This window comes from Lissotriton helveticus, chromosome 3_1 (assembly GCF_964261635.1).
Source record: "Lissotriton helveticus chromosome 3_1, aLisHel1.1, whole genome shotgun sequence".
Classification (NCBI taxonomy): domain Eukaryota; kingdom Metazoa; phylum Chordata; class Amphibia; order Caudata; family Salamandridae; genus Lissotriton; species Lissotriton helveticus.
The window spans coordinates 1,323,454,331-1,323,477,292 of NC_136061.1; positions in this window are offsets into that span (position 1 = coordinate 1,323,454,331).

Here is a 22,962-nt window from a genome sequence, read left to right on the forward strand (position 1 = left end):
GAATGACCACGCGGGTTGCGTGGACTGCTGGGAGGTGTAGTCCTCCTGCGCTCCACTCGGCGGCCGGCTCCCTAGGTGTCAGCGGGAGAAGGGAGGCAGGGGCAGTTCGGCGGCAAACAAAGAAAAGGGCTGCAGCACCCCACAATGCCCAGAGGGTCTCCAGGGGGTCAGCAACAACGGCGGCAAGTGACGGCAAGTAGGTCGTCTCAGGTGCGCTCCCCCCACTCAGCAGCGCTGCCTCTGTTTTTATGCGCCTCCTGGCGCTGACGAATGACCACGCGGGTTGCGTGGACTGCTGGGAGGTGTAGTCCTCCTGCGCTCCACTCGGCGGCCGGCTCCCTAGGTGTCAGCGGGAGCAGGGCAGCGGGAGGCAGGGGCAGTTCGGCGGCAAACAAGGAAAAGGGCTGCAGCACCCCACAATGCCCGGAGGGTCTCCAGGGGGTCAGCAACAACGGCGGCAAATGGCGGCAAGTAGGTCGTCTCAGGTGCGCTCCCCCCACTCAGCAGGGCTGCCTCTGTTTTTATGCGCCTCCTGGCGCTGACGAATGACCACGCGGGTTGCGTGGACTGCTGGGAGGTGTAGTCCTCCTGAGCTCCACTCGGCGGCCGGCTCCCTAGGTGTCAGCGGGAGCAGGGCAGCGGGAGGCAGGGGCAGTTTGGCGGCAAACAAGGAAAAGGGCTGCAGCACCCCACAATGCCCAGAGGGTCTCCAGGGGGTCAGCAACAACGGCGGCAAGTGGCGGCAAGTAGGTCGTCTCATGTGCGCTCAGGTACACAGTTTACAAAACCTAGAAAAGTACAATATATCAAGTACGGAACAATGTTTACCCAGTAAATAGATTTACAATAATGCAGCGGGTCAAATGACACATAACCCAACTGCAGTAGAGCATGGAGAGGCAACTGGCTCACGTCCTTCTAGAAGGTAACTGCTGGGAATATAAAATATCCAACACTACACAACTCTATTACTGCATTGGGCAGTCAGTCTGTCCACTAACAGGCTCCCAGACGACCCTCTGTTTGCAAATCCTCAGCCATAGACACGACGATCTGTCAAGAAAAGTGTTGAAGGCCCTAAGAAAAGTGTTAAAGGCCATGTAAACCGCAGATATGCTCTCCATGGAAATCACAATTGAGTTACTGATTGCATGCGCGGCCACTGGCACTCATTTTTGGAAAGGGGAACTGATTTTTCATCAACATGCCTTAATGTAGAGCAACTTCTGAGCAAGAGGAAAAAACACAACGATTTTATATAGGAGGAAAAGAAAAAAAAGGAATACACAGTGAGTAAGGGAGAACGCTGGCATGACAAAAAACCTGCAAGGTGTGGGCTTTTTGCAGGGGATCAGCTTCCAAAGGTGCGACAGATACAATGGCACTGGGGCCAAGAGGCCTGAGGGGCCCTTTGCACCATGATTATTCCTCTATTCCACAGTTCACAGAGGGGGCAGGGGGCGCCTCCTTCCTTGCACAAAGGCCTAGGGCACACGCGCTATGCTATTGAGCTTGAGGAAATCTGTGGGTCTCAACACTTACTCGTTCGCAAATTGAGCACTGATTGCCCCTCCTAATGAAGTGACCTCAGTGGGGGCCTCGCCATGACGCGCAAGGGGTAGTGAGAGCCCAGTAGAGCCCAAAGAGGTGCCTGGACTTAATACCATTAGAGGAATTCAATTGAAAACGACAGATGGCTGCAGTTGCCCTCTTTGGGGAGGGAGCTCTGGGAGAGGTCGGTGAGAACATTTAAAGGCTGCTCATAGGATTGTCACCGTCTGAATGACTTTGAAATCGTCAATCCCTCCTCCTCTCTCGGGGAGAGCCAGATCGCTCGCTGTCTCCGTCATTGAGGATCAGCTGAGAGCCGAACTTCAAAGAGTCCAAATGAAAGGGATTCAGGGATGGGCCGAACGGAAGATGAAACCCAATATTCATCACGGAAAATCCGCGGCCTGTCAGGCTTGGGATGGGTGGGCGAGGCTTCTGATATGTGTCAAACCGGTGGTGTGGAGTAACGAAAATGTGCATTGAAGTGTTCGAGGAATGTGATGAGTCACAATGGCGAGCTCCCATTGAAATGAACGAGGCGAGTGAGGCAGGAATAAGTGAGTGTTCACGGATGAAAATGAGGGGTGTAGCCTTGTAGGGCGGTGATTTGGGAGACTTCATCCGAAGCAAGAATGAGTAAGACTCAGTGAGTGCAGGAATGAGCGAGATTCCATGGAAGTGAACGAGTCAGACACGTTTGAAGTGTACGGGAAGGTGAGGCAGCGAGGACTAAACCTCAATTGAAGTGAAAGTGGACGATGGTGTAAGATAAACCCCTTTGGGGATTTGGGGGGGCAGTGTAGCCAAGCGAGACTCCATGGACGTGAATGAGGCCACTGAGGCAGCAATGATAGATACTCCACGCACATGTATGAGGGTAGTGATCTGGGACTGAGCAAGGCGGTATTGAAATGTACTGGGTTGTGGCGAGGCATGGTAATATATTTTAACCCACTAAAGAGTATGAGGCAAGGGAGGTGGCAATGGGAAAGTGAGGCTTTACTGAATGGTGTCAGGCCAGTGATATGGAGCAAGAAACTACACTGGAGTGTGCACGGAATGTGATGTAACACATAGTTATACTCCTTAAAAGTGAATCAGTCCTGAGAATGAATAAAAATCCAGTAGTATAAGCAGGAATGAAACTCCAGTGAAGTGAATGAGGCCAGTAAAGTTAAAATGATTAAGACCTCACTGAGAAATATAAAGGCTGTGAAGGAAGTGTGAGTGAGACTGCATAAAAATGAATGAGGCCAGTGAGGCAGGAAGGATAGATACGCAATTGAAGTGTTTAATGCTGCTGAGGTAGGAATGATTGAGATGTCAGATGCTAGTGAGGCAACAATGAGTGAGACAGCATTGAGGTGTTTGAAGCAAGTGAGGTAGGAATGAAATATGTGAGGTCCATGAAGCAGGAATGAGTGAGACCACAGTGAAGGGTTTGGGGACACAAGCAGGCAAGATTAAAATTCCATTAAAGCTGTGCAAAGACTGGTTCGTCAGCCAGAGGTATCTGTGCGTTACTGGGGCACAATCGTGTCAAGTGAGATTGCTGCCAGTGTCCTGGGGTCTCTGCATTGGTCTTACCCAAAATTAAAGTCAAGCACAACTCTTTTAATTGACTGTCAAGGCAGTGATGGCAGAGCAATTTAAAACTTGCTTCAAGAGATAAAGTGAGTTTGAAATTCAGAACTCAGTAGCACACATATTAACCCTTCATAAATCAGTGTCCAGTCAGTGCTTTTACTTATAAAAATGAATTTGTTTAGGCATACAAAGCTAAACAATATGCATAAAATTACAACTATATGCACAATGTACACAAGGCAAAACAGAATACCACAAAGTAAACAAATCTTAGCAATAATAATTCCTATTCTCAACCCCTCCTAAAGGTAGGCCTTACAGAACAACACAGGTGCAATTCAGCTACCCTGAAAATGTATCACAGAGGGGATGTAACCCTATCAATAAAGTCTATGGACATTATCTGAGAAAGATCTACTGTCAGTTTAAATACATGCAGCACTAATCCCAGCAATAGCACTATACAGGCCAATTTCACAACATACATTAGGTTCATCAATTACCCTGGAAGCCTTATGGGCTTGACCTATAACATTCACTAGGTACAAGAAAGGACTAATGTCTTCGACAAAAAAAATGAAGTCATTTAACTAAAGTCGCGTGTAACAAGAGGGAGAGAGAGGACTAGATAGCTAGTCCGAGTCGCCGAGGGTTTATATGTGATTAATCAAAGAGGACTAGCTTAAGTTGACCAAAGTGTTGCAGTACTCTAATTAGTTCTGTCACGGGCACCTTGTTGGTGTATTCATGAAGCCCTCACCCACCAACCTAGTTGGTGGCATGCTTCATCATCGGGCCCACCCAGTGACACCTAGTATGTCCCGGGTGTGCTACGACGCCTGATTACAGCGGAGCTGGTATATTGCTGAGAGTGCAGCAACTTAAGCTAGTCCTCTTTGATTAATCACATTTAACTAAAGTCTACAGGCCTTATCATTAACATCAGGTTACTGCCTAGAGAGAAAAAATCATTTTCAGGGAGGTATAAAACATTAGAACATTGGAATGTTGGGAGCTCCATTGAAAAGATAGGAGTGCTCTGTGCTTCCAATGGCCGGTAGAAGCCTGGAGCCCCAACATTCCAATGTTTGTTCACAGCAACAGCTGTGAACAAAGGCGTCAGAGAGCCTGAGGGGATTTCAGTCCCCTCAGTCTCTGTGATGCCTTTGTATTATTTGTTAGAACATTCTGCCCTCTAGTGGCAGAATGTTTTAATAGCCTTATAGCCTTCCGTAGCTGGGCTATACTAGCCATTAAAGTCCCACTCCCTTGTTAAAGGACCTCCCCTTCGACTTGGGCCTTTAACGTTGGAAAGGGCCTTTATGGCTGGTATAGCTCGCTGCAGTAGCCTATATTAAACCTTTTACTGCTAGGGTGTGGGGTGGTGGGGCCAGGAAGGGGGGATTTTGAGGGACAATACAGAGGGAAAATTAAATAAATAATGTCCCCTCTTCATTGTCCCTCGAAATCCCCCCTTACCCGGCTCCACTGCCGCACCGCAGTTACCTGCACAGACCGCTGCTGTTGTGGGGTCAGCACATGTGCTCAGTATTATGTCGCATTTCTCTCCTTTTTTTATTCAGAGAAGGTCATCAGCACATTGATTTGCAAATGCATTAAAATTGCAGCACATTGAATCATATCACACTATTTACATTAAATTAAATCAGATTAAATGAAAGACGTTGAGAATGAATATGAGCAGATCAATTGTCAATAGGTAAACAGCAATGGGAGGGGAAAATGGTGAAGTATACTGCATAGAATACATGGAACACAAAAGAGAAAATTGCTAGTGCCAAACAAATCACATTGAAGTATTTGTCTTGATGTACTATGAAACCTCAGATAACATTTGTCTTGATGTACTATGAAACCTCAGATAGCCCCGTTTCCCTTTAGCTTTGAAAGCAGCTGATTCAAATTCAAAATTGTGATGCATCGTTATGAGCCACTAATTAAAAGAAGGCAAAGATTGGCTTGTGCATTCTCTCACAATACAAATTCTCACAATAATAAAAGAGAAAGTTAATACAGCCATATTTGCCCCTGGTACTTTCAAATGAATGACCAGCATAATATTTAATAAATCAGTTTCCACATTCGTCTCTAGTTTTTCGGCTAACCATGTCGCAATTTCACGCAGATACAGAACTTTCAAATAAGGAATCCAACTCTGTTCTAAAACTTTAAATCTAATAAATATTTTTTCTTAAGAAAGAGGGGTGGTTGGATTCCATTTCAAATAATTGTGAGATATTTAAAAAAAATCTTAGTTTGAAGTGCAAATTAATCTTGTAAATCTAGAAAAGTACAGATCTTGCAGGTTCAAAAAAACTGGCCGATAGTTTTAGGGTCAAGCTTGTGCCAAATATTATAAATAGAATCATGAAAATAAAGGGGGAGAAGATTATGTTTTTATCCTTGTGTGTATTAGTGGATATGCTTGATGTTCCATTTTTTACACCAGTTAAACCAAACACACATGCATCCAGTACCACCTAATATCTGACTCACTTGAAATAATTAGAGTCACAGCCTCAAGCTTCTCTAACCAGAATTATTTCTTAAATGTAAAGTACTTTCCCATACTTCCCAACTTGAGGAGCAAACTCACAGTTTGAGGAGTGGGAAAGGCTGGGCCTTGAAGGAGGCCTGGCGTTGTGCCCAGAAATACCTTCAAGGCACTTTGAAACCCCACCCTGCCCCAAATCTCCCTCCTCATTCAATATGAAAAAAGTTGCTGAGGCTGGTGCCGATGTCCTGGGTTGTTTTCCCACCCATTAATGGAAGTCAGCAGTTCAAAGCCTCGGAAAACAAGCTGTTAAACCACTAGTTACAGTGGTTTTCAGCATGCTTCTCACCGAGAGACCGTGTGATGGGAGCCAATATCATGTGTCAAACAGTGGCATAATGTGACTTGGCAGGTGTGCTTTCCTATTCCCTTTCTCCGTCACAAGGCACCAAATACGTTCCTCGTATGCTGCTTGTAAGTACTTTTTAAAGTCCAGTCGCGCCCACCCACCCGCCTTCTAAGGCGTGCCTTGCTCTCTGATAGCCCCTAAGAAAGCTACCAATAGCAGAGCCAAGGCATGTAAACAAGGAATTAGGAACCCAAAGAGGAATGGTGCAAAGCAGATACAGAAACTTCAAGTACAAGCTCATTTTAATAAAATTGCATCTCCTGGTTAGAGATATTGGTAAGCAATTTCAGAATCACATTTGTGAAATACTTTTAAAAAATAAAGCCTCATAGTTAAAATGAATAATTTCCTGTATGTTAACTGGGATTCCAATTCCTAAATATGTTGCAGGAGGAGCCTGAGGATTAGGTACTATGGGGTCTATTAGGATGGTGGTTGGGAAACCACCCTGACCGCCATGATAGTGGAAATCAACCGTCCGCCGGTACCGCAGAAAAACCGGCGGTCCAATTAGGATCAACAGCGAAAAACATCTGACCGCGGCGGAACGAGGCCACGAAAGACCACCCGCAGTGGGCGGAGCTGGTGAAAATCCATCCGCTGCAGTCAGATTTGCGACAGAAACACACTAAACCACCACCAGGCCAGAGGAGTGACTACACGGAAAATTAGGATTCCCCCAATGTGACAGCGGGACATTCCGGTGTTTCTGACTGCCACGGTCTTAAACAGTGAAGCTGGCGGAAGGGCTGTAGCATAGCCATAGCTACGGATGCTCAGTGACAAATATGGCGGTCGACAAAAAAAACCTCACAGCAAGGCCATCAAGTGTACAATGCAAACTAGCCCTGCCCTCAAACACATCTTACACATCCAAATGACACACCCCCATTGCAACTTCAAAAATACAAATCCCAAGACAACCCACACAACACACCCGACAGCAACACTCCAATTTGACACTCCCACATAGCGGAGTATAAAACCAGCCCCTTCCCTGACCAGAATCCTTTGCACTACTCCAGCACTGAAGGAACCAAACCCTGCAGCACATTGGATAGGCAAAACACCACACATCTCACCAGCACAACAACACACACACACCACCTACACCACCCCTACCACCCTCACAACTGCACCACAAAACATTAGCACATCACACATCATGGCACCACAGAAAATGCCAAAATTCACAGAGAGTGAGTTGTCTGTCATGGTAGATGAGATAATCAGAGTAGAACCACAAGTGTTTTTAGTACCCTGGTCCAACAGACACCATTAGCCACAAGAGCACAAATGTGGGCAAGGATAGTCGTCAAAGTCAATGCAGTAGGGAACACCCTGCGCTCCAGAAATGAAATTATGAAGCAGTGGCATGACCTGAAGAGGGTTGTGAAAGAAAAGAGGAACAAGAACCGTGAGCTGGCTCAGAGGATTGGCGGTGGCCCTCCCATCCCTCCAAAAACATTCACTGCATGGGAGGAGAAGGTGCTTGCCATACTGCAACCAGAGAGTCTCACAGGAATAGCCGGAGGAGTGCAGGCTGGTAAGGACAAACAAATGTAAACCATTACACTGCCATGTACTGTCTTGCACACCTACGAAGCTACATCTCCTAGGCCAAAGTCCATTCATATGCACCACAATACCCAACACAGGTCTCACAGATGTAACATCCACTCCATCTAAATCAATCCAAAAGGTAGGCTGTAACATTCCCAGGGTTGCATGTGTACAGGCAGCCAGCATTACAACTCCCACCAGGCAGCCCTGTCCCACCCCTGAGCAGGATGGAGCACTCCACCCCCCACCCAAAAGCATGTGTCAGCCATTGCATTGTTTACCTCCACCTAACAGGTAGGTAGCTATTCTCATAAGGATAGATGTTTGGGGGTGGGAGGCCTGCACTACAACTCCCAGCAGGCAGCCCTGGCTCAACCCTGAGCAGGATGGAGCACCCCCCTCCCACCCGGAAGCATGTGTCAGACATTGCATTTTTCACCTTCACCCTAACAGGTAGGTAGCCATTTTCACAAGGAGGGCTGTTTGGGGATGGGAGGCCTGCACTACATCTCCAAACAGGCACCCCTGTCCTACCCCTGAGCAGTATGGAGCACTCCACCACACCCAGAAGCATGTGTCAGCCATTACATTGTTCGCCATCATCTAACAGGTAGGTAGCCATCTTCCCAGGGAGGGCTGTTTGGGGATGGGAGGCCTGTATTACAACTCCCATCAGGCAGCCCTGTCCCACCCCGAGTAAGATTGAACACTCCCCCCACCCAGAAGCATGTGTCAGCCATTGCATTGTTCACCTTCACCTAACAGGTAGGTAGTCATTTTCATAAGGAGGGCTGTTTGGGGTGGGAGGCCTGCACTACAACTCCCACCATGTCCCCTTGTTCCACAGCTCAGCAAGATGGAGCACTCCCCACCCACCCAGAAGCATGTGTCAGCCATTGTATTGTTCCCCTTCATCTAACAGGTAGGTAGTCATATTCCCAGGTTGGGCTGTGTAGAGGTGGAAGGCCTGCACTACTACTCCCACCATGCCCCCTTGTCCCACAGCTCAGCAAGATGGAATACTCCCCACCTACCCAGAAGCATGATCAGCCATTGCATTGTTCACCTTCATCTAACAGTTAGATAGTCATCTTCCCAGGGAGGGCTGTTTGCGTGTGGGAGGCCTGCACTACTACTCCCACTGTGCCCCCTTGTCCCACAGCTCAGCGAAATGGAACACTCCCCACCTACCCAGAAGCATGTGTTTACCCCCATCTACCAGGTAGGTAGCCATCTTCACAGGGAGGGATGTTTGGAGGTGGGAGGCCTTCCACCACAACTCCCACCAGGCACCCTGTCCCATCCCTGAGCAGGATGGAGCACTCCACCACACATCCATGTGTCACAAATTCCACCCAAATGTGACAACAGAACAGGTAAGTAGACAGTACATGCACCCCGCCATTCCTCTCAAAAAGCATGGAGCAAAATGACAACACCAGCCCTCACATCCCACCAAAATTGACAGAAATACAATTGCCACCTACAGTTTGCAGACAGCTAAGCGCATGTAACTGTCACAAAACAATAGTGTGAGTCACCAAATCTCATGTTAAAGCAAATCAGGGCACAAACATGCAAGCACTGAATGCTACCTATAAGTTACATGGGGGCTGAGCTTGAAGAACCACATAAAAAAAAACAATGATGGTCTGTCGAACAAATAAATCTAAGCCCACAACATGACAAAGGTATGCATGAGATGACAATGACTAGTACATGTGCAGATGTAACGCCTGACAAGCAGAGTAATCAGCAAAGATGCTTCACATCAAGTTGTATTGTCGCCAGTGTCAGATGACAACCTTTCCTCATAATCACAGAATCTACAAGAGGGGCATGGTATCCATTGATATGTCACACCATGGAAATTTAATGTATATACCGTCAAATCATGTCATGATGCACATTACTGTGCAGACATACAATGTGTGAAATAGTTAACTGTGTGTTGCATAACCAGTAAATAAGATACATCGAACACAAAGCTTAAGGGGTGTATGTCAATTACCATTTCCCCTCTGTCCCACAGGTGACCAACAACTAACTGCAGAGGACGACAACATCAACCTGCAGAGCCAGTCTTCACCCCCGGAACATGGACTTTCGGATGAGGACTCCCTGGAATTGGAGGACGCGGAGCTCGTAGCCAGTCCATTTGGTGTGCCAGGGCGCAACAGGTCCCAGGACCCCATGTCCCCCCACCACCTCAGCAGCAACAACAACAACTATGCTGAACCCTGCTGGAATAACTTGTGTGGCCACCACCACTACCACCAGTGCTGCCTGCAACACTCTCCCTGTCCCAGAGCATGACCACCCACCCCACCAACTGAGGAGGGCAGGGAGAGGAGGCGGGTGCCTACAGTGGTGAGGCAACAGGTCCGTGACAGCAGGGCAGGTGGGAGGTCAAGGGTGAGTCAAAGCCAGCAGGACACTGGTACTGAAGCCCTGGACAACATCACCAGAGTCCTGGGGGCCTATGACCGGGCCCATTGATGAACGGGCCAGGCTGAGGAAGATTCACGTGAGCTCCGCCTGCTGCTGAGGTCCATAAACACCCACATGGGCCAAATTGTGGACTGCTTGGGCCAGCTAGTGGCAGTTCTGAGGGACAGGCCTGTGGCACAACCAACACCTCCACCTCCCTCCGATGTCCCGCAGAATGACAATTCCACATCCTCCCATATGGGCACAGAGAGGGGGGACTCCTCAGATCCTACTGGCCCTGCAGCAGAGCCCCTCCCTGCCAAATGACCAAGGGGCCGTCCGAAGAAATTCAAGGGAGGAAACCGTGGCAAACCCCCTTTCAAACACCAGTCATGGAGCCAGCCATAATGTCAACCCTCTTTACCTTGACATTGACTTTGTTGACAGTCCTTCCCCATACTGCCTTGTTAATGGCATCCGTCTGTTGGACTGGGTCACCACATCAATGAGGTGACTACTCGAACCACCGGTACCAGCGTTTGGGGCCAACACCTTGCCATTCCTGCATTGCCTCGCCTACACTCAACCCTGCTAGCCCCCGCCGCCGCTGACCACTCGTGGCCGCCGAGAGGGGCAGGGCAGGAGAAGAAACCACAATCCCCAGCGTCCCCTGCTTCCCGGGGACGCCGCCTGTCAGCTGGGCTGCCGCTTCCGCCGGAAGGCGTACATCAGCGAGCCCTTCCTCCGGCAGAGCGGGAACCACCGGTACCAGCGTTTGGGGCCAACATCTTGCCATTCCTGCATTGCCTCACCTACACTCAACCCTGCTAGCCCCCGCCGCCGCTGACCACTCGCGGCCGCCGAGAGGGGCAGGGCAGGAGAAGAAACCACAATCCCCAGCGTCCCCTGCTTCCCGGGGACGCCGCCTGTCAGCTGGGCTGCCGCTTCCGCCGGGAGGCGTACATCAGCGAGCCCTTCCCCCCGCGTCGCAGGACGCGCGCGGGCGACGCCGGGCGGGCCGTCTGTGGCCGTCCGGGGACGACGAGGGACGGGTCGGGCCATCCCCCTTGGCCCCATTTGACATTTGACTCCCAACAACTGACTCAGGTACTTTACATCGAGTTGCGGGACTGAGTAACTGTTGACGAAGCCCTTTTGATAGAAGTAGTAGTAATATATAGTTGTAGGAATAGGGGTGCTAGAGAACTAAGCCAGTTTTGTCACCTGTTATTTGTGGGACTTACAACTAAAGCATTACACCTAACCTTGTTTCTGCGGTCACAAGAGTGACTAAGCCGGAGCCCTAAAAGGAAAAATGTCTAATCATCCCAACACACGCTCCGTTGTGAGTAAAACATATACTAGAGAGACCTCTAAGCAAACGCGAGCGGCAACGAAGGAGTCTGCCCTAACAAAAGGAAATAAACCTACTGCAATAGATTTATTGTTAAAAAAGGTCTCGGGGGAAATTGAACGAATGGAACGGAGTTTATCCTCCTCACCTAACCTTAATGCAATTATTCCATCACCCTCCAGAGACTCACTAATTGCAGATAGCCCAAACATGATAGGAAACGTGACCCTATCAAACAATGACACTGAGGAGGTCCCTTGTGCACAATCCCCGGGGTTAGAAATCTCCGGGCGTAGCGAAAGGACCCGTCAGAGAAAAACGAGGCGCCAGGGGAGGACCAAGGTCCCACAGAGGAAAAGGAAAGAATCAGCAAGAGGCAGTCGCTCTAAGAGCAGGCAAGAGTTTATACTAGTAGAAAATAATACCCAAACAGAAACAACTCCACCAGGATGGGTTGAGGTAGTCTTAGGAGACCTCCAAAAACAATTAGAATCCTTTATAACTGCACAGTTAAAACCTATTATAAGCAAGGTGGACAAAATTGTGTGTGAGTTGTCTAAACAAAGCAAGGCAATAGAACACACACTCACGAAACCCTCTATTGACTCTAATCTACCAAATGAGATGGTTTCCAATGACAATGCAAAAATTAACAGATTGCCAAATAATAATAATTGTGTTATTCATACTCAACACACAATTGCCCAGATCCATGAGGCACCAAAAATTCCCCAAAATAAAAGAGAGGGCTCTAACGACAAATCAAGAGGGGGGACACACTCAAAACATGAACTCCAAAAATAGGGATGAACCCCCTGTACAACCACTAATGAAATGGGGACAGGATGACTGTCCCCAGAGAGACAGGAATTATGACCCATGTTACACAGATTCTGATCCTTTCTATACTACAAACAGCCCCGCCCCACACATAGATCTCCCTCCAGAGGCCACGCCTTTTATAATAGTCTTTGCAGGGGTGCCAGAAATTAGGCCCACCGAGAGAGAATCACACCATCAATTACATGCCAAAATCTCCAAGTGGCTGAATATACATAGACCCTTAAATAATGGGGATAGAGGTGAGATAGTGGATGTAAGACGAGTGAATTGGCTGGGTGGGAGGAAAAAAGATATAAGAGGGGACTGTATAGTCGCAAATTTTAGAGATACTAGACTGGTTGATTATATTTTGAAGAATCCCAACAGGAATCAAACCAGCACAATTTGCGCACTCCCACTCGGGTATTTTTATCCAAGGAGCTGGAACATCAATCGTATTGATGATGATGGTGGGTGGAACCCCGGAAGACCACAACGCATACAAAGATCAAGACCACTAGGCCACCCCGATCAGCTTCTGCCCCCACATGACTACTCCCAGTGGAGAAACAGATTTGCCCCTCTGCAGTCACTGGAGGATAATGATTGACTCACCCAGATAGAAAATAATCATGTAACATCCTCAGTTGTCAGTGAATGCCCACGCCGAGAAATAGAGGGTAGTTGTGAGAGTGCTGAGAAGGAACAAACCTTGAGGTCAGAAGAACTCCCGAATCAGGGGGAGAAAAGTGTAAACACTATAGATCCATCAGTAGCGGGCGAGGTTAGAGTAAATTAATCTATTATAGTTAGAGGGAAAGAGAATAGGGCTGGATTGACTGTGCTATCCTGGAATGTAGCAGGCCTGGAAGCTAAATTTAAAAACAAGGAGTGGGAAGAATTCATAAGGGGCTTTCATGTTATAGCTCTCCAAGAAACTTGGGCACGTAATTCTGACCACTGCCAATTGGAGGGCTATAAGTGTTTTTTCAGACCTGCCCAAGAGACAAATTCTGGGAGAGCAAAAGGAGGCTTAGCAATATATGTAGATTTAGATCTAAAGGGCACCTGGTCACAGTCAGACTGGGCGTCAGACACTTTACAAGCAGTTTCACTACAGTACCAGGGGCAGAGACTACTATTTCTAAATTTCTATAACTCTGGGCCGGTTGATGGGAATCTCCCTATAATATTAGAGCTGGAGAGTAGGTTAAATGAGGATCTGGATCTGAGGATGAAGGGACCTGAACCAACTATTCTATTGATGGGGGATTTTAATTGTCACCTGTGCCCCAAATTAGTTCCTATCTCTGTTGACTGGTCTTCCTGCCCTTTAGAAAAGGGCCCACATTTTGAACACAATAAAGAGGGCACAGCTCTGATGAAGCTCTTAGATAATTTTGCGCTCACCCATGTTATGGATTTAGTTGCACTGGAAGCAGGGGAGACCCCTATACCCACATTTAAAGGGAGAGGTGGTGGGTCGATAATAGATTTCATAATGATTTCTGCCTGCTCTAAAGAGCAGATTATTAGAACAAGAACGGAATGGAGTCCCTTCAGTGATCACAATCCCCTTTCCCTTGAAATTAATTATAATGTCTCACCGGGGAAAAGCTTAGGGGTTGTCACTGAAACCCAAATCCAAGCAACAGATCAAGGGAGACGGATAAGGTGGACAATGATCAACCCACAAGATTTTTACTTTAAGCTAGTGGGTGATGGGAAAGAGCATATAGAGACCTGTCTAGACCCCACAATAGAGGGCAGAGGAGTGGTTGTGGCATTCGAAACTTTAACTAAAATAATAGAAGGGTTACTGACAACTAAGAAGCCTGTTAAGCAATTATCTTCCCCTAGATGGTTCGATACCAATTGCTCAAGGGCATTAAGAGAACTAAAACAGAGTTTAAAAAGGGCCCAGAGGGATAAGATGGAAATTGCCCGATGCAGACAGAATTATAAAACCCAGGTAAAGAGAAGAAAGAGTGCTCTTCAAAAAGAAGTTTGGGCAGACCTTAGGGAAGCAGGAGAAAACAGGGATTATGCCCAGTTTTGGAGAATTATAAACAGACCCTGCTTTCATGACTCAAGCTCCCCAGTTATCAGCTCCAACATATTACCAGAACATTGGATTAACCATTTTAAATCTTTGTATAATCAGCAGGAGGTAGACATTGGAGATGGAATCTGGAAGGGGCCTAGGGCAGAACAACTAGAATTATCTCTGGAGGAAGTTCTAAAAGCAATCCTAGGGCTGACACGAAATAAAGCCCCCGGCCCGGATGGCACCCCACCAGACCTATTTTTAAGTAATACTGATCTATGGGCACCAATAGTAACGAGAGTACTTAATGCAGCAATCAAAACGGGTCTCCCGAGATCCTGGTCCACTGCAGTGATTGTCCCTATATATAAGAAAGGCTGTAGGGACAGCCCGCAGTGTTATAGACCAATCTCTCTGATTGATGTCTCTGCTAAAATACTCGGGAGGGCACTTCTTAACCGCTTAATAGAGTGGACTGATACTCATAACATCTTGGTGGACACCCAGTACGGGTTTCGAACAGGCAGGTCAACTAGTGACCAATGCCTTAATCTATACCTCCTTACCGCTAAATATACTAAGACGAGTGATGGGACCATGTACATGGGATTTATGGACCTAGCAGCGGCATTTGATAACGTTAATAGAGCCAAACTATGGTTACTTATGTACAATTTGGGAATTGACCCAGATCTTATTAACGTTCTTAGGGAACTGCACTCGAACACCACTGCCAAGGTCCGCTATAGCGCGGGGGGGTGAGTACCGATCCCTTCCCGTGCTCTGGCGGGGTGAGGCAGGGGTGTATCCTGGCGCCTTTTTTGTTTTCTCTCTATATAAATGGTCTGGAGAGTGCCTTACTAGCACTGGGGACTGACTGCCCAAAGGTAGGTCCGCGTCACATCCCGGTACTTTTGTACGCGGATGACGCGGTCCTCCTCGCGCGAACCGCAGTCAGTCTCCAGCTCCTAATTAGAGGATTTGCTGATTTTATGAAGAATCTGGACCTTTCCGTCAATTTGACAAAATCTTTCATCATGGTAGTAGGAAAGAAATCGCATAAGAGATTTGTGTTCAAACTAGGGGAACATGTCCTGGACACTGTGACCACTTTCCCGTATTTGGGTCTCCTATTTGATGAAAAGATTAAGTTTGCCCCATTGATTGAGGAGAGGTCCAGGAAACTAGTCACAGCAAATGGGGCCATACTAAACTTTGCCCGGAGAATGGGACCTGGTCCCCTGAGCAGGTGATGACATTGTATAGATCGGTCAGTACCTCGAAGGCTATCTATGGAGCAGAGGTGTGGGGTTTTAGGGATGCACAACAGATACAAAGTGAGGAAGACAAATTCCTAAAAAAACTCTTAAAGCTTCCCCCGGGCATCCCAGCAGCAATAACACACAAAGAGCTGGGTACCCCATACATATCTGACTTGATTAGATTGAGACCAATACTGACCTGGCTCAAAATTTGGTTAAACCCTAATGCGGAATTATCCAGACAGATCATACAGGATTGCTTACGGAGAGATAGATGGCTCCAAATTCCGTGGTTGAAATATATTAAAGAAACACTAGGGGCTATTGACCAGCAAAGGTTATTCTTGGACCCCTCCTGTGGATAGTCATTGCAGACACTTTGTACAAAAGCAACTACTGGAAAAATTTGATTGTAGGAGGATGGAACTTGACTCTATTAAATCCTCGGTAGTTGCTCATTCGCTTGTGTGTAATGAAATGGGCATGGAACCTTATCTCTTTTTAATGTATAGTCAACATGAGAGGTTTTTAATGACTCGTTTTAGGCTCAATTTGTTGCACAATCTTTTAGCTGATCCGCCTGGTTTTACGCAAACAATTGAGCAGAAGGGTGCCTGCGGCTGCGACAATAGGTCTCCGCAGGACACCCTTCATTTTGTATTACTTTGTCCTTATTTTAAAATGCCGCGCCAGAGATTCCTGGTGGACATTTTAAAGGACTCAAAAATTGTCCATGCCAAATTTGCTTTATTATTTCTGCAAAGAGCAACTGAAATGCGGACCTTGTGTGCTGTTATGACTTTTCTAAAAACTGCGATTAAATTAAGAAATACAAGGGGCTGATGGTCGAAGAATGGGGAGGAAATGACAAGGGGCTGATGGTGGACGTAAGGGGAGGAAATTAAATGAAATTTGCTGCTCACTTTTTGCACATATTAAATATAAAAATTCTTCTTAAATCGTTCTTTTCCTTTTTAAAATTTTTTTATGTTCAGTATGCTTTTATATGGATATGTATTAATATGTATTTTTATGATGGTTTTTTACCTTCGAAACAAATAAAGAACTGAACTGAACTGAACTGATTGTCTCATCTATCATCACTGACATCACCATTCACCTTTTTGTAAATATTCACTCCCCTGTCACATGTACCCATTGTAAATAAACACTCCTTACACATCTATGCTGTTGTGTCTGTTCCCTGTGTATTACAGGATGTGCAGTTTTCACCATGATACAATGTACCTGGAGTACGGATTGTTTGTAGGCAAGGAGAGGCTGACGGGACCTAGGAAAACCCAACAGATCAATTTCACTAGTCAGGTGGTGGCATCCCAGCCATAACACAATACTTTACAATGAGCAACAGTATCTGTGTCAAACCACCCTGTCATAGAAACATTGGCAGCCAGCACTGAGTCAACAACAGGCTGCTGTCACAAAGCTCACATATACCTTTCCACCATCAACGACATCAGCAGACATTGGCTCCATTGTACATTGTCACTCACCTTCAAGTGAAGTAGCGGTTGATGAGCTGTTGACGCAGGTCGACACCTTCCTCCACTCCGCTATCCTCATCATTGGACATGGGTTAGTTTGCAGGGGGGGCCTTGGCTACTCATCAGCAGCCAGGAGCAGGGGGATCTCCTTGCGCAAGGCCAGGTTGTGGAGCATGCAGCATGCAACTACAATCTGACACACCTTTTTGGGCTACTACATTAGTGCACCTCCAGTCTTGTCCAGGCAGCGGAAACCAGACTTCAGTAGACCAAAAGTACGCTCCACTACACAACGTATCATCCCATGGCCATCATTGTAGCAGACTTTAGCCGGGGTCCTAGGATTCTGCAGTGGGCTCAGCAACCAAGGATGGTTGGGATATGCAGAATCGCCTAGATGTGAGATACACAGACCAACTTTGTAATGTACCTGTGGCACAGGACAGCATGTCACACACATGGCACCTGAATCTTCGTACTCACCCACATTCAATGCATGCTCTGGAAGCAGATTATCCATCAGCTGTGGCACAATGCTGTTATGCATGATGTACGAATCATGGGCCCAGCCAGGGAATTTGGCACAGACGTGTGAGATGATTGTATCCACCTGGCACACCACTTGCACATTGATGGAATGGAAATGCTTCCTATTCCTGTAGATGTGCTCACATGCCTGTGGGGGAGACAGGTCAACATGTGTGCAGTCAATGGCACCAACAACATTGATGATGTGCCCATGTGCATAAAAATCCCCCCAAACAGCCGCCAATTCATGCCTCCTAGGGAGATGGATATATCTGTCCTTGTAGATCATCATAGCGGACAGGACATCACGTAGCACCATGCTGAACATAGGTTGCGATATCCCACCTGCGCTGGACACCCTGTACTGGATTGATCCAGAAGTAACAAAATTCAGGGCCACCATCACCGTAGACGTTGGTGTGCAAGCACTCGGATATGTCCGGCGAGGCTGCAGGTGGGGCTCCAACATAGCACATACATCTTGTACGGTGTGTCGATCCAGACCGAAATTCTCTATGACCTCCTCATCCTCCATGTCTGCCAGCTCTGTGTAGGGACGATGCACATTTGGTCTCCTCCTAGGTGAGATGAAAGGGGAAACATGTCAATGCAATCCACAAGGAGATGTGTCCGACATCTTATGTTTTGACTGACACAACGCCATCAATGACTGTCACCACAGTTAAGCTCACAGTCCAACTTACAGGTAGGGACACCTTCACCTACACCATCCATATACCTGTCCACTTTTCACACAGCTAGCACCTTCCAAACAATATCTGACTATGTGAATGCTTATAGGGATGTGGCCACATCTTGAATGAGCAGCCCTGAGAGTAGTTCAGACAGCATATGTGTGAAACAGCAACACTACTGTCTCCTACCTAGCTGCTGTACCAGCCACACCTTCTTGCGTAAGTCGAACAGGACACACATCAACCACAAAATGAGCCCAGTCTGTGCGTAAACAACAAGTATGTGCATGAGCCAAGAAAAGTAGACAGTCAAATATGCATATTGTGTAGTCAGATATTCATCACTGTGAGTTGCTCTGCCCTTTCACACATTGACAAATGTACCAATTGGAGAGTCCGTCGCAACACTGTTCTGTGTACATGCTCAGCAATATCACAAGTGACTTGTGAGGGAGTACATGCCAATGTTTTCAATCATGTGTAACAACATGGCATGTGTAGTCAGCAGTGGGGTAAATGTTACATTGGCATTGTGTGCACAATCGTGTGCCATGAATCATGTGTCTACTGTGCACTGCTGAGTACTGGCTGTTGGCCATCCACACAGCATGACGTGTCCATAGGTGCTGTCAAAGTGATCTGTAACACAAATCACGCTCACTGACTCAAATGTATGACAGCCATATCATGGTAGCGACCGCCTGGCCCCAGCCGTGTGTCACCACCAATGCCCAAACCACACTCGCGCTAGTGATAGATATATGTGTATTGCCAAATGGTGGTTGGCATGCTCCACCACCCAAATCAGGGTCACTGGCACCAATGTATAGAAGCCATATCGCGGTAGCGTCCGCCTGGCCCCTGCGGTGTCTCACCGCCAATGCCCAAGCCCTTACAGCCAATGGGCACCACAACTGCGGTAGCCTAATACAATTTTGAAAATCGTGGTAGGTGTGCTCCGCCACCACGGGGCGGGTCATTGGATGCAATTGAAGCCACAACCACAGTAGCGACGACCTGGCCCCTGCGGTGTGTCACCACCAATGCCCAAGCCCTTACACCCAATGGGAACCGTAATCGGTAGACTAATACAATTTCGAAAATCGCGATAGGCGTGCTCCACCACTGCCGGCTGGTCATTGGATGCATTTGAAAAAACCTGACCTGGAACACCAATTGCAGCAGCTCAGAACTGCTGAAACTACCCGAGGGGGCTATATAGGTGTGGGAGAGAGCCTCACATTTCCACTGCTTCTAAAGCCTACTGCCTGACACCCCTCACCACCAACTGCTGCTGCTCCTGTCTCCAGAACCTGCTGCCTGACACCCCTCACCACCAACTGCTGCTGCTCCTGTCTCCTGGACCCAGTAATGGCAAGGACTGAAAAGATACGGGCCCGTCCCTTTACCACCGAGGAGCTGGAGGTCCTGGTGGATGAGGTGCTCACACAGTATGCAAGCTATATGGTGCTCCAGATGTCATGGTAAGTGGTTCAGAGTGGAAGTGAGAGTGCAGGGAGTGCACACATGAAGTTGATCTTCTACAGTATATGCCTGAGAGTGGGGGTTGGAGTTGGTGGAGCAGGGTTCAGAATGATATTTTGTTCTGACTCGCAAAGTTAAACTTCCATGAAACAGTAACCGTATTAACTAGTTTGTGATGAAAAGTATTAACCAACTTAGTTTTAAAATGCATATACATCAGAGACACGAGGGACTAACTTATGTGCTCTTTGTTGCAAAAGCAAGTGCGTATAAAATAATAAACTAACCTTGTCTATTGTCTTTGTCAGTATTAAATGCGGCTGTTTAACTAATGGCATGTGCTTATTTGTGTGCTTATGTTATGTCTTTATGTGGCATAAGCTTGTGGAGAATCCTGCGGCATATAAGAAGAAGGTAGATATGAAATGCAGCTTTGTGTGCACAGCTAGGTAACATAAATTAATGGGTTAATTGTTAGTAAAGGGGGTGGGTAACAGAATGGGTCTCAATTCTCTAATTAATTAATGTTTTGTGTTTCTTTAAATAATAGTTTTTGAGTGAGGCCTAAAAGGCACATTGAAAAGATGGCGTCTTCGAGTCCTGTCCAGAAAGAGCACTGCATGGAAGTGGAAACTTTTACCACGTTGACCAGTTTTTGCAAACTCAAATGAATTGTGTTAAACGTGCTCTTGGAGAGACAGACTCAAGGACAGGAAGCGTCAAAGTTTGCCAAGCTAAGGAAGTCACGAACTGTAACTTATGAAATGTTTCATTTTCAAGGAAGCCAAAAGTCACGAAAAACAGTGGACAATAGAGTCAAAGAAAAGGCTCGATTTTGGTATGGAAACGTGATGACACGTAATGGACTGACATCAGTTAGCCAATGAGGACACTGAATGGTAAAGAAATTAATGTGTTCATTTTATTGAGATTAGCCAGACAGAAAGGTATAAAACTTGGCCCCATGGGCAGGAGGGCGCCTCTCGCTTTCCGATTCCTGAAGGGCGTGACGTGCTGTTGGACTCTTTGGCGCACGTAAGGATAAAAGGCTTAAATGACTTTCTTTTTACCTAAAGCGAGATTTAGACAGGGAAACAGAATTTAGGGAATGGAAACTGTTATTTTCTATTAATTCATGCTAACTGATTTGCCTTTGAAGTGTCGGTCTATTATGTTTTCTCCTTAATAAACGCTGCTTTCAATATTACTAATAAAATAAAGATTTCTTAATGAAAATGCTCTTTCAATGATTAATAAAGTTAATAAAATTAGATTTTTGAAACGACAAGCTGGTCTTGTTTATTCATGGTCTAGTTACCATCAGCTGATCCATTTACCTAAGTGACTTAATTAAAATGATAAATGATTAAAACCATGGTAAGAAATGATAAACTGCAGATGTATATAAAATTGTAAATAGTTTGTGAATAGTTCTGTTTAATTAGGTCACATGATTCAGTCGCCCAAAAATTGTCTCGTTGGTATATGGGCCTTTTGAGTGATTTATGATAAATGGTGAGTATTGTGGAGTTGGGTAGCGTTGGTGAAACAGTTTTTCCTTAGGGGGGCTGGATCAATTCCTTGGTAGCAGAGGATGGTTACGGTTGCTATGGTAACTGTCATGCTACATGGTAATTACATAGGATCGATGTTTAACATATGTTGAGTTTGTTCAGTTGTTATATGTAGTCGAAAGGTTTTAACAGCAGTGTGAAAATTGCTAGTTGTGCCGGCAAGAGTAGTGTAACTGGGGAGGTTGCACAGTACATTTGTTCTGTTTCAAAACAGTGGTATTGTCATATATCACAAGTGTTGTGGTTGTACAGCACAAGTTTAGGGATTCTAGGTGTGTAAGGTAAAATGTATAGTGAGGATTGTCTATGAAATTGTAGCTTTCGACTATAGGGACTTGGAGCCTGTTTTAAAACTCACTGTGAAAAGAGCAGTAGAATTTATCCTAGCTTGAGTGAAGGGTAAGGAAGGGTTGTCTATCTTACTGGCATGTGAGGTTTTTTTGTGTGGGTTAAAGTCCTACCAAGATTCATGTATGTATGGTTAGGGATTTTTCCATTTGAATGTGCGTAAATGATTTTGTAATATACGACTGAGTGAAACTTTGAATTGTTACTATATGTGCAATCAGAGAGAAACGAGTTTGTTATTACCTGCTAGAAGGGTAGAGTAGTCTTACTTTATCAACGAATTTAAATATTCTGTGAGAATAGCGTTGTCTATTCCACGCAAAAAAAAAGAATATCTGAGTGACTGTAAAAGCTATCACTTTATTTTAGCAAAACAGACAAATGGTTTGTTTTTCTGGAGTTACTAACTGAATTCCATTGAAAAGATTTGTAAAAAATGGCGCTGTGAAAATATTTTGTAAAGGAGGTGTCCGTGTCACAGCGGAGTGAGGACAGAGAAGCTGCAGCGGCAGTATACGTCACTAGTGTCGCGCTGTGATTGGCTAGCATACGTCACAGTATTCGCGCACTGATTGGCTCATGTGACTAGAAAGGCTTGCAGCTGATTGGCTTATCCTGTAAAGCAGTAATTCTATTGGTTGAGTAAAGCAGTGACGTAGCTTGACCTGATTGGCTTGTTGGTGAGTTTCGCGCACGGATTGGTTGGATTTGTGGAATAACTATTTCCTTGTTAAAAATAATATGATTAATTCTAAAGTAAGCGGAATTGTTTTAAAATATGGATTATTATTACATGAAAGAGAAAAAGAAGCTTACTTGGTTTCAGATATTGAAAAATAAATTGAAACCTGACAAGAAAATTGAAACGCGAGGTGGAAGATTACTTCATAAGTACAAAACACATGCAGCTTATATGTTAGGTGAATATGGTTATCATACTTGTCTTTGGATTGAGAATTGGATGGAATATACCAAGAATGATGGTGTATTAGCATGGCCGGAAGATGGGTCATTTAACATTAAGGTTATGAAAAACTTGAGAGAAAAAATGATGACTCTTGAACCAAAGCCTAGACCTACACAATTTGAGGCTTTAGCTGAATGGGAGGATGAGATGTTTGAATTGGAACGAGAGAATAAAGGCATAACAAGAGGCACTAGATTGGACATAAATAGGGAAACTCATGAGGATAGAATGCGTCGATGGAGACATAATGCATGTGAGGGTCTGTATCCAGCGAGAATTGGTGAGGTAACTAATCAAAGCAATGCCCAAAAGAAAAATAA